This window comes from Sphaerodactylus townsendi, linkage group LG13 (genome assembly GCF_021028975.2).
Source record: "Sphaerodactylus townsendi isolate TG3544 linkage group LG13, MPM_Stown_v2.3, whole genome shotgun sequence".
Taxonomy (NCBI): domain Eukaryota; kingdom Metazoa; phylum Chordata; class Lepidosauria; order Squamata; family Sphaerodactylidae; genus Sphaerodactylus; species Sphaerodactylus townsendi.
The window spans coordinates 1,337,752-1,351,662 of NC_059437.1; the positions used below are offsets into that span (position 1 = coordinate 1,337,752).

The 13,911-nt window shown below is 47.6% G+C and overlaps 1 long non-coding RNA gene across 1 annotated transcript; it reads left to right on the forward strand.

The window, feature by feature from the left end:
* The first annotated feature begins 1,035 nt into the window (after positions 1 to 1,035).
* LOC125443053 lies at positions 1,036 to 13,660 on the forward strand. The gene is made up of 3 exons (XR_007246067.1): positions 1,036 to 1,344; positions 8,718 to 8,720; positions 13,648 to 13,660. It is a non-coding gene; the product is annotated as an uncharacterized LOC125443053 (long non-coding RNA).
* Positions 13,661 to 13,911: the final 251 nt, after the last annotated feature.

A 13,911-nucleotide genomic window follows, 5' to 3' on the forward strand; every position in this document is an offset into this window, starting at 1 on the left:
CAGGTAAAAAACAAAGGTTGGGATCTCAATCACCAAAGTAAAAAGAAAAATATGGGCTAAACAACCATTGGCACAATAACTTGTTGAATGCCTGGGCCCATTAACCTGTTGGGATAAGAGCTCTTTTTTTGCAGTTGAGACATTATCTCTTTATAAAAGTATTGGTTAGCAGAAGGCTGCACGGGTGGCTAGAACACAGCAGAAGCCCTTACCTCGTGTGCGTGCGTGTGCGTGATGAGTCCCAATGATCGCTGCGAAGCTTACACAAAAAAAGAAAAGTCGGGGTCGGTTATAGTTTCTTATCTAATAAAAGAGTATTTATTAGTGAACTCCATTCTGGATAGAAAGGTAGGTAGATAGAGTCACTATGCTGCTATCTTTAATCCCTACAACTGGATGGAGATGGATGCGAGGAGCATCCATCCTCTCTCTAGGCATGGCAGGAAGAAGTGGTGAGAAGGGGTCGAGGAAGAAGCCGGAAGGAAGGAAGTCCCTGAGAGTATCAGTCTAACATCAAAGGGATAGAACCAGCATGATAGAGTAAAGGTGTCAAATCCCTAGGTCCCTATCTAGCCATTAGCTCTCTAGTAAAAAACCCCTCTGTAGGTTGAGGCAGGAAACAGCGTAACAAAGTCCTTCACTTCCAACAGCGTAGTGGCTAAGAGCAGATGCACTCTGATCTGGAGGAACCGGGTTTGATTCCCAGCTCTGCCGCTTGAGTTGTGGAGGCTTATCTGGGGAATTCAGATTGGCCCGTGCCCTCCCACACATGCCAGCTGGGTGACCTTGGGCTAGTCACAGCTTCTCGGAGCTCTCTCAGCCCCACCCACCTCACGGGGTGTTTGTTGTGAGGGGGGAAGGGCAAGGAGATTGTAAGCCCCTTTGAGTCTCCTGCAGGAGAGAAAGGGGGGGATATAAATCCAAACTCCTCTTCCTCCTCCTCCTCTCCTCCTCCTCCTTCTTCTCCTCCTCCTCTCCTCCCCTTCTCCTCCTTCTCCTCCTTCTCCTCCTCCTCCTTCTCCTCCTCCTCCTCCTCCTCCTCCTTCTTCTTCTTCTTCTTCTTCTTCTTCTTCTTCTTCTTCTTCTTCTTCTTCTTCTTCTTCTTCTTCTTCTTCTTCTTCTTCTTCTTCTTCTTCTTCTTCCTCCACTCTTGCCCCGCTAAGCAGGCAGGTTTCAGAGGCTTCGAAACATTGCAACAACCTGCCAGACACACTTAATCAGAGATTATCTATGTATGCGATGAGCACACGAGAGCTCAGAACAGCCCCCGTGGTGACAGAGTCAGAGGGTCGCCATGCTGGTCTTCAGCAGGAGAATGAGATTCAAGTTCAATAGCACCTAAGAGTTTCAGGATGTTAATTTTAGCCGATTCCCAGAATGCCCCCACAGTGGGCCGGCAACGGAACCCTCGTGCAGTAAACTCCCTTCTACCAATGTGCACGGAAGTTGCCGTGTGCCTGCTGCTCTTGCCTTCAGCTTTTCCTATGGAAAGCAAGAGCACGTCAGACCCATCCTGAGGCCACAACAGGGCAGAGAGGAGGTCGGCTCCCCCATTTGTAAGCAGCCTTTAAAGAGTCAAAGCTCCCTGAGCTGCAGTGGTGTAGTGGCTAAGAGCAGTGGCTAAGAGCAGGTGCGCTCTGATCTGGAGGAACCGGGTTTGATTCCCAGCTCTGCCGCTTGAGCTGTGGAGGCTTATCTGGGAAATTCAGACTAGCCTGTGCACTCCCACACACGCCAGCTGGGTGACCTTGGGCTAGTCCCAGCTTCTCGGAGCTCTCTCAGCCCCACCCACCTCACAGGGTGTTTGTTGTGAGGGGGGGAAGGGCAAGGAGATGGTCAGCCCCTTTGAGTCTCCTGCAGGAGAGAAAGGGGGATGTACATCCAAACTCCTCTTCTTTAAAAAAAAATAATTTCTAGACCTTGTAAGAAATGCCTGAAATGGTAAAAGTGACCAATATCCAAAAAGGCAGGAATTCGTGGGCTGGAGAGGGGTGGGGCGCTTGCCTTGCCTTGCCCTGGGAGGTCTTCCCTATGAGGAGCCCTCCCAGAGCACATGGTGTGGAATCTAAGAACTGGTGCCCAGATGCGTCCACTGGCAGAGCTGCAGGTATCCTCGGGGCAAGATTTCCCCGGCCTTGGCCTGGCCTTTCAAGCACTGCGCTGGAGAAAGGGAGCATCTGCATTCCACGAGGAATGAAGGCCGTTGAAGAAAAGGTGAAAGGTCATTTGCTGGCAACGGCAGCTCTTTCCAGCATTTACGTTTAGGGTGGCGGCCGCTGGGTGCTCTCTGGCTCAGACTATCAGCTCAGTGAGGAATTCCTCTTGGGCACCAGACAGGTGCAAACGCCAGAGTCTGCAGTGCTCACAGCCTCCTCTTAGTGCTGCCCAGGAAAAGAACGGTTTTCACCAAGGGAAATTGTAGGAGCGGATCTCCCCTTTCACACTGGGGAAGGTGTAATGAATCCAATGATGAAAGCCAAGAAACGCGTCACACACTTGTACAGAGTGATATATGATTTCTTTTCAATAATTCAACAATTCATGAAATATAAAGAAATAACATTCAAAAATAAGAAGACCGTGTCCATGATTCCGCCAACTAAGAAATAGGTCTTTTTTGCACCCGGTAATATAATCACAAATTTTTTATATGTAGAAACCAAAGTTCATTGTCCAATTCATAGTCTTATTCATAAATTAAATCCACAGTAATAACTTAGCTGCCATATAGATTTTCTATAAAATATAGATGAATAATATTTTTAACATTTTGTTACATGCAACATAATTTTAACTAATTTTAGAGCATTTTTAAACATTTTTAGACATTTTTAAACATTGCAAATCTATATGGCAGCTAAGAAATGTGAGAAAGAAAATGAATGAAATGGTTCTTCTCCTGAGGAAGACATCAACGAAAACGCTTTGAAACGCGTGAGGCGTTTTGAGAGATTCATTTTGATTAACTCTGTAAGTGATTACTGTGGATTTAATTTATGAATAAGACTATGAACTGGACAATGAACTTTGGTTTCTACGTATAAAAATTTTGTGATTATATTACCGGGTGCAAATAAGACCTATTTCTTAGTTGGCTGAACCATGGATATGGTCTTCTTATTTTTGAATGTTATTTCTTTATATTTCATGAACTGTTGAATTATTGAAAATAAATTATATATTTCATTGTTTAAGACCAACCTCCGTATAAGTGTGTGACGCGTTTCTTGGCTTTCATCATTTTACGTTACACACAATTGTTGTTTGCGTAATGAATCCAATGGCTCTCTTCCCTATTAACATTTAAGGGATCACATCTGGAAATGAATCCTGCTCAGAGCCACCTCAGGAGGATCCCTAAACTAAGAGCAGTTTCTTGAAATCACCCCAGCCGGAAGCAAACCCATCTGAAGTGTTCAGTTTGGCAGCCTGCCCGCTTTGTTCGGCGCCCGGCATATTTCCCCCCTTTGTCTAGCTTCCCAGACACTTTTTCCCTGTACCCAGAAGATGGTTTCCAAGTTGGGGGGGGGGGGGCATCATGACCACATGGCTGACTGATTGTGGCTCATGGAGACTTTCTTTGCCTTCTCTGCTGATCAGTGTGAGTCTTTGGTGGGATCCGTGAACGTGTGAAACCATGTTCGGGTTTGGTTCTAACTGCTTTCACTGTCCTATGCAAGTTCTGTCTCAGAGTGAATGTCTGCAGGAGCTTTTTGGTGTGTTCATTAAGTCAATAAACTATTTTCCAATAAATTATTGGGCCAGAGTTGTTTTGGTTCAGCATCTTGCGATTACACACTCACGTGCAACAGTGAGCTCACCGGGGGACACTTGCACCTGTTTTTATGAAATATTGCAGGGAAGGTTCCTGTCGTGAGTTCCGTGTTTTTCTGGGACCCTGGTTCCTATTGGGTGGAAAGCAAAATAATCAGAAACTCAAGCCTCTAATGCTGTTTTTACACATTATTCCTGAATCACCGGATGTCTGTCTGGAAATCTGCAGGACTCTTATCAAGGAGCATCTCTGCATTCCCTGTGAGTTTCATCCAAACTGGCCACAAAACACACAGCAAGATTCTGGAACAAGTAAGCACATTGAGAACTTTGTCGTTGCAATAATGGCAGTTTATACGCAAGTGGATTCTTCATATTAGCAAGGATGGCCCCTCCCACAGGACATCGTGCTTTTCCCCATGCCCAGCGCTCTCTGCTCCAGGGCCTTGCACCAAAAGCTGGACTCGTTCACAGTCATCAACAGTGGAGCCAGATGGGTGGCTGGGATGAATGCTTGTTCTCTACCAGAAACACCTGCTGTCTGGCGTAGGAAGATGCCTCGTGCTTAATTCAACTTGGGGATTAGTGCCACATGCTACTTTCTCAAACACAGTGCAGTGGGACCTTGAGAAAATTTTGTAGACGCGGACTTCAAGCAGAGTAGCACATGCCTGAAGAATTATCTGTGATCCCAGAAACTGGGATTCTGTTTCCTACCCACACCCATCTTCTCTGTTCTCATAGATGTGCTCGGTATTAAATACCAGGGAGCAAAATACAATATGACCACTCGTGGAGACCCTGTATGGGCCAGCAGCAGCACACAAATCAGAACACACCCATGGGTCCCTAATTTAAACAACACTGGAAGTGATGCTGTTGGGGGGGGGGGGGTTTCCACCCTGAGACATCATCACGTTTAGACATCACGTTTAAACATGTTTAGACGAGAGAGCCTAGATTCTCCCTTCAAATCCACACCAGAGCGGATGGATTTAAAGGGAGAATTTGGGGAAAATTTAGGAGTGCCTGTCAGAGGAGTAGTGTTTAAGCTAGCAGTACCAAAATTTCAGGCTATCTTCAGGAGACTCTCCTGATGATACCACCCAGTTTTGGTGAAGTTTGGTTCAGGGGGTCCAAAGTTATGGGCCCTCAAAGGGGTAGCCCCATCTACTATTAGCTCCCATTGGAAACAACAGGAGATGGGACACCCCCTTTGGGGGTCCATAATGTTGGACCCCTGAACCAAACTTCACCAAAACTGGGTGGTATCAGTAGGAGTGTCTCCTGAGGATAGCCTGAAATTTTGGTGTTGCTAGCGGCTAGCCTAAATATTGCACACCCTGCTGGCCGAAAACATCAACAACACAAAAAATGCAAAAAAATACAAACTAACTCATATTCCTTCTACGCCCCTGCACAGTATTCTCTATTACTATGTACGGGTGTGAAAGCTGGACAATGAAGAAAGCTGTCAAGAAGAGAGCAAATTCACTTGAAATGTGGTGCTGGGGGGAGAATTTGTATGGCTATTGAGGACTGCCCAAAAGACAAATCACTGGGCTTTAGATCACATCAAACCTGAAGCTGCTGTACTTTGGTCACATTACGAGAAGACAGGAGTCACTAGAACAGGGGTAGGGAACCTTTAACACTCAAAGAGCCATTTGGACCTGTTTTCTACGGGAAAAGAAAACACTTGGAGCCACAAATAATTTTTGACATTTTAAAAAAAGATAACACTATATATATTGGGGGTTTTTTCTACCTTTTACTCCGCTCATTCTGAGAAGCGCAGGCAGGCAGGCAAGGATGGGGCCAGCAGCTCGGCCTCGCCAGCCACTGGAAAAGCGCCCAGAGAGGGGAAGCCCACAGGCAGCCCAGCCGACCGCATGGCCGAGCAGGCGCGCCTTGTCCCCACTCGGCAGAGGCCGGGCAACGAGATGAGGGCCGGCGTGCTCTGCTCAATTGGACTTGCCGCAGTGCAGGCAGAAGAGTCAAGATCGACGTTTCCTCGAGCTGCAGGTTCCCTACCCCTGCACTAGAACAAACAATAATGCCAGGAAGAGGAGACAGCAGGAGAAGGGAAAGCCCCAACATGAGATGGATGGACTCTATGAAGGAAGCCCCGGCCCTCAGTTTGCAGGCTCTGAGCAAAGCTGTTAACAACGGGACATTTTGATTCATAAGGTTGCCATCAATCGGAAGAGATCTGATGGCGCAACACACAAACATTCCACTTTTCCTTGTCTCAGGTCCCACTCATTTATCCATGAAACATCCTCACATAAAGTTTAGCTCTTCAATAACATGGATGCGAACGTAGTCATATGTCCCCTTCCCCCCACCCCAGCCCCACCACAAATCTTTGCTACCCATTTTCCTTGTTAAAAACTAGTTGCTCTTCTAGTGGATGAAGGGGACAGCACTTTTTCCCCTTAACCAAGACTCCCCTCTGCTGGCCAGTGGGCCCATTGCAAGGCAGAAAATGGTTGCCAAATGAACAATTGAAAACCGGGTGGCTCAAATAAAATGGAACCCTGTGCCAGCTTTTCAGAAATCCTAGAATTCCTTCGTAAACAAACACACAAACCCTTTATTAGGCGTAAGTTAATTATACAGTAAATACATACAATAATAAAGCCAGGACCTGTAATAAGCACTGAACGCTCTTCTCCAGAGTGTGAGGATCATCGCTATTTCAGAAGTCGCACGATAGTTCAGCTTTGAGAACCGTTAGTCTTAGATAGGGAAGAACAGCCCTTTCTAAGCAGAGAGAGCAAAATCGGGGCTCAAAGCTGCTTCAACAGAGGTCAAGCTTTAGCTTTGTACCGCAGACTTAACCGGGCGGAGGCATATTGAGTGAGTTCCGGCAGAGGGCCTGCAAGAGGCGAGACTATTCCACCGGGGCTTTTGGAGGTCGACCGTCATTGGTCCCATCAGCCCCCACTGAAATTGAGGCTGCCTGTTTCCATCTTTTATTACGGTTGGGCCTGATTTATGGATTCCATCGCGGGCCCTGCCTACTCCCTCCCTTTCTTTTAGCCTTAGATCGGGCGCCTGTTTTTAAATAACTGTTGTTTTATAGAAACCTTGGTTGTCTTAATTTATAGTTCTTTGTTGTTGTAATTGCTGCATAGGTTTCAATGGGTTCAGGAGGAGGAGGAGGAGTTTGGATTTATATCCCCCCTTTCTCTCCTGCAGGAGACTCAAAGGGGCTTACAATCTCCTTGCCCTTCCCCCCTGTGAGGGTAGGTGGGCCTGAGAGAGCTCCGAGAAGCTGTGACTCGCCCAAGGTCACCCAGCTGGCGTGTGTGGGAGTGCACAGGCTCATCTGAATTCCCCAGATAAGCCTCCACAGCTCAGGCGGCAGAGCTGGGAATCAAACCCGGTTCCTCCAGATTAGATACATGAGCTCTTAGCCTCCTACGCCACTGCTGTGCTACGACCTCCTACGCCACTGCTGCTTCAGTGTTTTATGCTGCTGATTTTATGTTGTTGATTGCTGTTCGGTAGAACAGCCATATTGTGAGCCGCCTTGAGCCCTTCAGGGATGAGGCGGCCTATACGTTCAATAAATAAATAAATATTACAGAAATGTCTCTGTTCCAAAGCTGATAAAAGCATTCCACCTGGCCCTCGTCAGAGCCCACCTTTGTCGGGGGCCAAATAGATGGTGCAAATATTTAGTGATCTGTCCCAGTTTTGGCATAATACCGAAGTGAAGTGGGGAGCAGGAGGTCGTAGCACAGCTATGAAGATACTGTTGTACCTGATCGAAAAGTCGTATTTTAATGTCCCTCATAATTTCTTTGGGGGTAAACATCAAAAGAGCCCCCCTCGAGAGACCAAGCTGAACTAACTTTGAAATTATCAATCCCCACCATTCCATAGCTGGAAGACCAGAGAGCATAATATTGGACTATAAGGGGCAGAATTGAAACAGAGTCGTATCCAGAATTTGAGGGTGACAAGCCATGCTCTGGTTTCCAGACGATACAGACCAGATTCTAAACACAACACTGTGTAAGGGACGGAATGCGGGACCCCAAAGATCCTATGAAGGAAAGTTTATTTATGTAATTAATTAATTTTTTAGATTTGTAGACCGCCGCATCCCCAAGTTGATTGTACCCTCTCAACAGAATTGTCCCAGGCATTGATCCAGAGTGGATAATAGTTGTTGGATAGCACCTTTGCTTTATACACCTTTAATGCTGTGGGGATATAGGCATGCCCTTTAGACTAGAAATACTGGACAACTACCACCAGTGTACTAACTCCCAAACCATGTGCAGTTGGAGAACAGTGGGTTGTAACAAATAAAAATAAAATAATTCAAATTCCCGTGAGCCTGAAATACTCTGCACGATTACCTGGTTCACACTCTTCCTTCTCAAACCAGGGAAGCAAGTCTAGAACTCATGTAGAGATACAACAAGCAGCCCCGGTAGATATTTCTGCTGTGCCAAGTGACTAAAATATCACAATCATTGCTAAGTTTTTTGGATAGCACAGTAACTCCCAAAGAACAAGACCCATTAAGAGGACTGCTAATGCACCACAGCCCTGACCTGCATGGCCCATAGCATCAGATTTCAGAAGCTAAACAAGGTCAGCCTTGGCTATTATTTGGAGGGAGACCACCAAGGAAGTCTAAGTGGCCACTACACCGAGGCAGGCAACGACCAGCCACCTCTGAATGTCTCTTGCCTTGAAAGCCCCACGGGGTCACCATAAGTTGGCTGCAACTTGATGGCACTTCCCACCAACCATGTACATGCACCGCCTGCCCCTGTCACCCTTTCACGCAGGAGGTGGCCTTCAATTTCTCTGTATGAATCACAGCTCTGCCTTTGGCTCCTCAAACAGTCTCTGCTGAGAGCAGGGAATCCAGTAGCTTCTCTGCAGGGTGCAACTGGATCCACGCTCAGCTGTACAAGCCAGTGCTGAGTTTGCTCCTTCCAAGAAAGTGAAAGGCCCAGAAACGACTCCTGCGGAAACATAGTGGGTCGGATCCTCTGAAGATGGGCAACTTCCTTGGGTGCTGTGTGGTTTCTTGGCTGTATGGCCGTGTTCTAGCAGCATTCAATTCAATGTTTATTAGCCACAGGCCATACACATGTAAACAGATACTTCAACCATAGCCCCACTCCCCACGCTTTACAAAAATATAAAACACATTGTGAGGATTTTCTCAAGCTTTAGAGCAGGGGTAGGGAACCTGCGGCTCTCCAGATGTTCAGGAACTACAATTCCCATCAGCCTCTGTCAGCATGGCCAATTGGCCATGCTGGTAGGGGCTAATGGGAATTGTAGTTCCTGAACATCTGGAGAGCCGCAGGTTCCCTACCCCTGCTTTAGAGTGTAGAAGCACCACAGTTCCAATAGTGTTAAACCACCAAAGCAAGTATCATATATCCACACACAGCAAGATCCGATTGTAATTATAAAGGTGTTTTTTTTAACCACCTTTATTACAACTTAGCTTGTATGTTTTGAACATCAGTTAAACGTTCTCTAATTTTCGCTTTCTAGCAGCATTCTCTCCTGATGTTTCGCCTGCATCTGTGGCGTCCTCGCGGTTTCAAATCCTCTGAAGATGATCCTCTGAAGATGCCAGCCACAGATGCAGGCGAAACGTCAGGAGAGAATGCTGCTACAACACGGCCATACAGCCCGGAAACCACACAGCACCCCAGTGATTCCGGTCGTGAAAGCCTTCGACAATACATGGGCAACCTTCGTTACTTCTTCTGAAAGTGTGACTTGACACGTGTTGAGAGATGGAAGATGCCTACAACTTTCAAAATGGAAAAACGGAACAAAATCTTGGGAAGCTCTGCGTTTGGACGGATACCTTCATGCAGCCCACAGTTTAGCAACAGTACGATGACAAGCTCACTAAACAATAAAGCCAGACTTTGTTGATAATGTTCATACCATCACCTGTGCAGCTTTAAACTGTTCTTGACATATCAGGCACTTAATTTTATAACAAGCAACCTTGCAATATTACCGAACGGGATTGGGTGCAGACATTGAGCAAGCTGCTGTTGGTGATATAGGCAAGAGGCTGCATCATTTTGTGCGCTGTCGAGCTGCAGGTCCTGCATGACAGCAAAGATTATAACAAATGCACAGAGGGCTTCAAGTTCCTTTCTTAGATTTACTTCCAAAGAGGTAGTTGTGTTGACACAAAAACTAATGGGGGCACATGCTTCCAATTCAAGCCTTCCCCACATTCAAAAGGCAGCCTTGTGGACTGACTCACAGGAGGCACCCCAACCTGATATCCGATTCTGAACGTGGCCACAGAGGGTTGATCCAAAAACCCTCACAGTGGGTCCAGGCAAGGAACGGGGAAGAAGAAGAGTTTGGATTTATATCCCCCCTTTCTCTCCTGTAGGAGACTCAAAGGGGCTCACAATCTCCTTGCCCTTCCCCCCTCACAACAAACACCCTGTGAGGTAGGTGGGGCTGAGAGAGCTCCGAGAAGCTGTGACTAGCCCAAGGTCACCCAACTGGCATGTGTTGGGAGTGCACAGGCTAATCTGAATTCCCCAGAGAAGCCTCCACAGCTCAGGCGGCAGAGCTGGGAATCAAACCCGGTTCCTCCAGATTAGATACACGAGCTCTTAACCTCCTACGCCACTACTGCTCCATGTTTCTATGGACTAGGGAGATCCCTCCTGATATGTAGAAAGATCCTGATGCTTTTTTTAAAAAAGGGGGGGTATTTAACACACAAAAAAACTTTCCCCCAGATGCGAACAGAGGTCTTGAAAGATCACAGTTGGGACAAGGGCAGTCCTTATCAACACCAGGTACAGGTTTTTTTTAAAGAGCAAGAGCACAGCAGAAGGGAGAAGCAATGGCAGAGAGAAAGCAGAAGAGAAGAGACAAGGGGGGAGCAAAACAAGGGCAATGGGGTGTGGGGAGGGGGGTTAAAATGCAGCAAAGTGTGAGGGTCTGTTACTCCAGTCAATGATTGAGACTCAGGAATATTTCGAGAGCTTTATTGCACTGTGTCAAGACCTAGGCCGCAGAATGCCAGAGCTGACGCTCCAACTTTTGCAGCTAGTTTATATTTTAAAACATTCAAACATTGCCCATTCAGATGTTCCCCCCCTCCCATTGATTCCCACAATTGCCTGCTTGAGAAAGGGTAGTGTGAATGCAGTATTGTTATGAGCTGGCCCAAGGCCGCAACAGACATACTCCCTTCTCCAGGAAATGGGAGTTTCACTAGTTACTAGTTTCACTAGGAAATGGGAGTTTCACTAGATACTTCACTAGTTACAAGCAAGTCACAAAGAGACAGACTAGAAAGGCCCCGGGGCCACAGATAACAGCAGGGACGGGGGTGTCCTCGGCTCCAGGCCTGTGATGCCAGGCCACAGCAGAGCGAGGCCTGACACAACGGGGGGAGGGGAGCAAGCAAGGGGGGAGGAAGCGTGGGCAGGGAAACACGTCGTCTCCCCTTCAAGCTTTCCACTTGCTTTGGTGGTTGAAAGTGCTGATTTATGGCAAACCTGGAGGGTTTTCATGGCAACAGACATACACAGGACTTCCGCTGCTGCTTGCCTCTGCCTCTGTGTAGTAACCCTGGAGCCCCTTGGTGGTCTCCCATCCAAGCACTAACTAAGGCTGACCCTGGTTAGCTTCCAAGGTCAGGCTAGTCCAGGCCAGCCAGTTTGCATCACTGGTCCCTAAATTTAGTGTCAGTATTATATTCACCTTTTGTAATCCAAATGAGCTTTTCAAGAGTTTGCAGCCAACACTTGGGAAGTCCAGAATGACTCTGGCCTCGTGCAACTTGTTTTTTCCTTACGAGACCCCCCCCCCCCGCCAGACAACCCATGGATTTTAACAACAGCTCCTCCAAGGGCACCATTAGTGTATCCAACATTTTGCTCCAGAGCATAACAGTACATCTTGCTGGCAGCCTAGCGTGGTGTAGCGGTTAAGGATGGTAGACTCTCATGAGCAGCAGACTCTAATCTGGTGGACAGGACTTGATTCCCAACTCTGCCACATGAAGTCTGCTGGGTGACCTTGGGCGAGTCCCAGTTCTCTCAGAACTCTCTCAGCCCCACTCCTTCACCCCCACAAGGTCTCTGTTGTGGGGAGAGGAAGGAAAGGAGTTCATTAAGCCCCATTGGGACTCCTTACAGAAAAGAAAGGCAGAGTATAGATCAGGGGTCAGCAACCTTTAACACCCAAAGAGCCACTTGGACCCGTTTTCCACAGAAAAGAAAACACTTGGAGCCGCAAATACTTTTTGACATTTAAAATGAAGATAACACTGTACATATTGTTTTGTTACCTTTATGCTTTGTATAAACAATTATAGTGTGTTATGAAATCCATGAAGTGCTACATCACCGTCATTGGCCAACCAGGCAGCTGGGACAGGAAAGCCGGAAGTGGCTTGGGATAACTGTCTCAGGCTGTGCCTCTCTAGGAACGGGGACTCTTTCCCATTAACCCTTAGGGCGACTCTCTGAAGGAGGTTGAGAGGACCCAAGCCACGGGGAGCTGCAGTACAAGGACGAAAGAGCCGCATGCGGCTCTGGAGCCACAGGTTGCAGACCCCTAGTATAGATCCGACCTCTTCGTTGTTACCTAGGCCATCACCCTTTGTGCAGATCTCAGCAGGCAAGCAGCTAAGCACTAGCAAGCTGGAACTCCACTGCTATGTTTGTCATCACGCAGAGCCAAACCAACCTCCATTCCTACTTGGAAAACATCTGAAAGGCAGAGTGCACACCCCCTGCTTTGAGACGATGCTCACAATGAAGTACAGAAGTGTACAAAGAGACACAAGAAGGTTCCTCCTGGATCAGCGGAACAGTCTAATCCACCATCTTGTTTTCCATAGCAGCCAAGCCAATGCACCACAGGCAGAGAGGCAGAAGCCAAAGGAGTTGGCAGAGGTAGACTGCCTTTGAGTATGATGCTCCGATGGTGCCACCCTGGTCACTACTCATGGGTGGGTCTATCTGCTTACCCCCTTTTAAAAGCCAACTACATAGGTTGCAAATGCTCCAGACGGTGGCAGTCAGGGGCTAATTGAGCATCAATTTCTTTTGTATGCCCACTGACTTCATCGAAACTGCAGCAAATGGCAATAGGGAGGGAAGGAGTGCTCAGCTGAGGATCGGTCAAGATGCGTGCCTGCGCACCACCAGGGTGGCCCAGTAGACCTTGTGGTGACAACGCAGGTTTACTTGAAATCCCTTGCAGACAAAAATGCAGAAATCGTTGGAACGATACAAAGCAAGAACTGAAGCCCAGCTTCAGCTGCAGGCTAGAATAGGATATATTGGCAAATTTCATTCAGTATAGTTTATTGAAGATTGCATGGGTTTAAAAAGAACAAGGATCCAGTTCTTTACATCTAGTTCTCTACCGTTATTATTTACCCAGAAGAATGGTCTTCAAATGCTGATCTGTAACCACCAGCCCCATGGAGTTCTTCAGATTTTTCTCCACTTTCAGGTGGAGAGAAAGGAAGCGGGGGCAGGGCCAATCATACTGCTCCGTCTCCCCACAGTGGGTCAAGGAAAGAGGGCCATCGCCTTCCACCGAACAGCCCCACCTAAACATATGGTTCTCCAGAACAGATCAAAGAGACACAAAAGGGTGCCAACAGGACTCTCATCCATATTCAACAGGGCACAGAAACTATTTGTCAGGGAATAAAAAAATATGTGGTGTGCATCTTGTGAGCAGACAGATCAATGTGATCCAGGTGACAGCACTTGTCAGTCAGAAACACCTGTCAGAACCTGATGTAACTGTGCAGAACCAGTTTAATCCTGATCACTGACCTTAACTGTGATAGGCTAACAGTAGTATGTAGGTCAGTGATGGCGAACCTATGGCACGGGTGCCAGAGGTGGCACTCGGAGCCCTTTCTGTGGGCACACACACAGAGTTCGTCATGTGGGGGTGGAAAATCACCCCCCCACACACACACACACGCACATCTAGGCTGGTCTGAGCCACTGAGCACAACGTGCGTGCACCGCAGTGAGCAGGGAGGACTCGGCTGGCAGGCCTGGTGCCTGTGCTCCGGGTGGCTGCAGCCCGAGATGGGGGGCGCAGAGGAGGCAGAGATGCTAGAGAGGC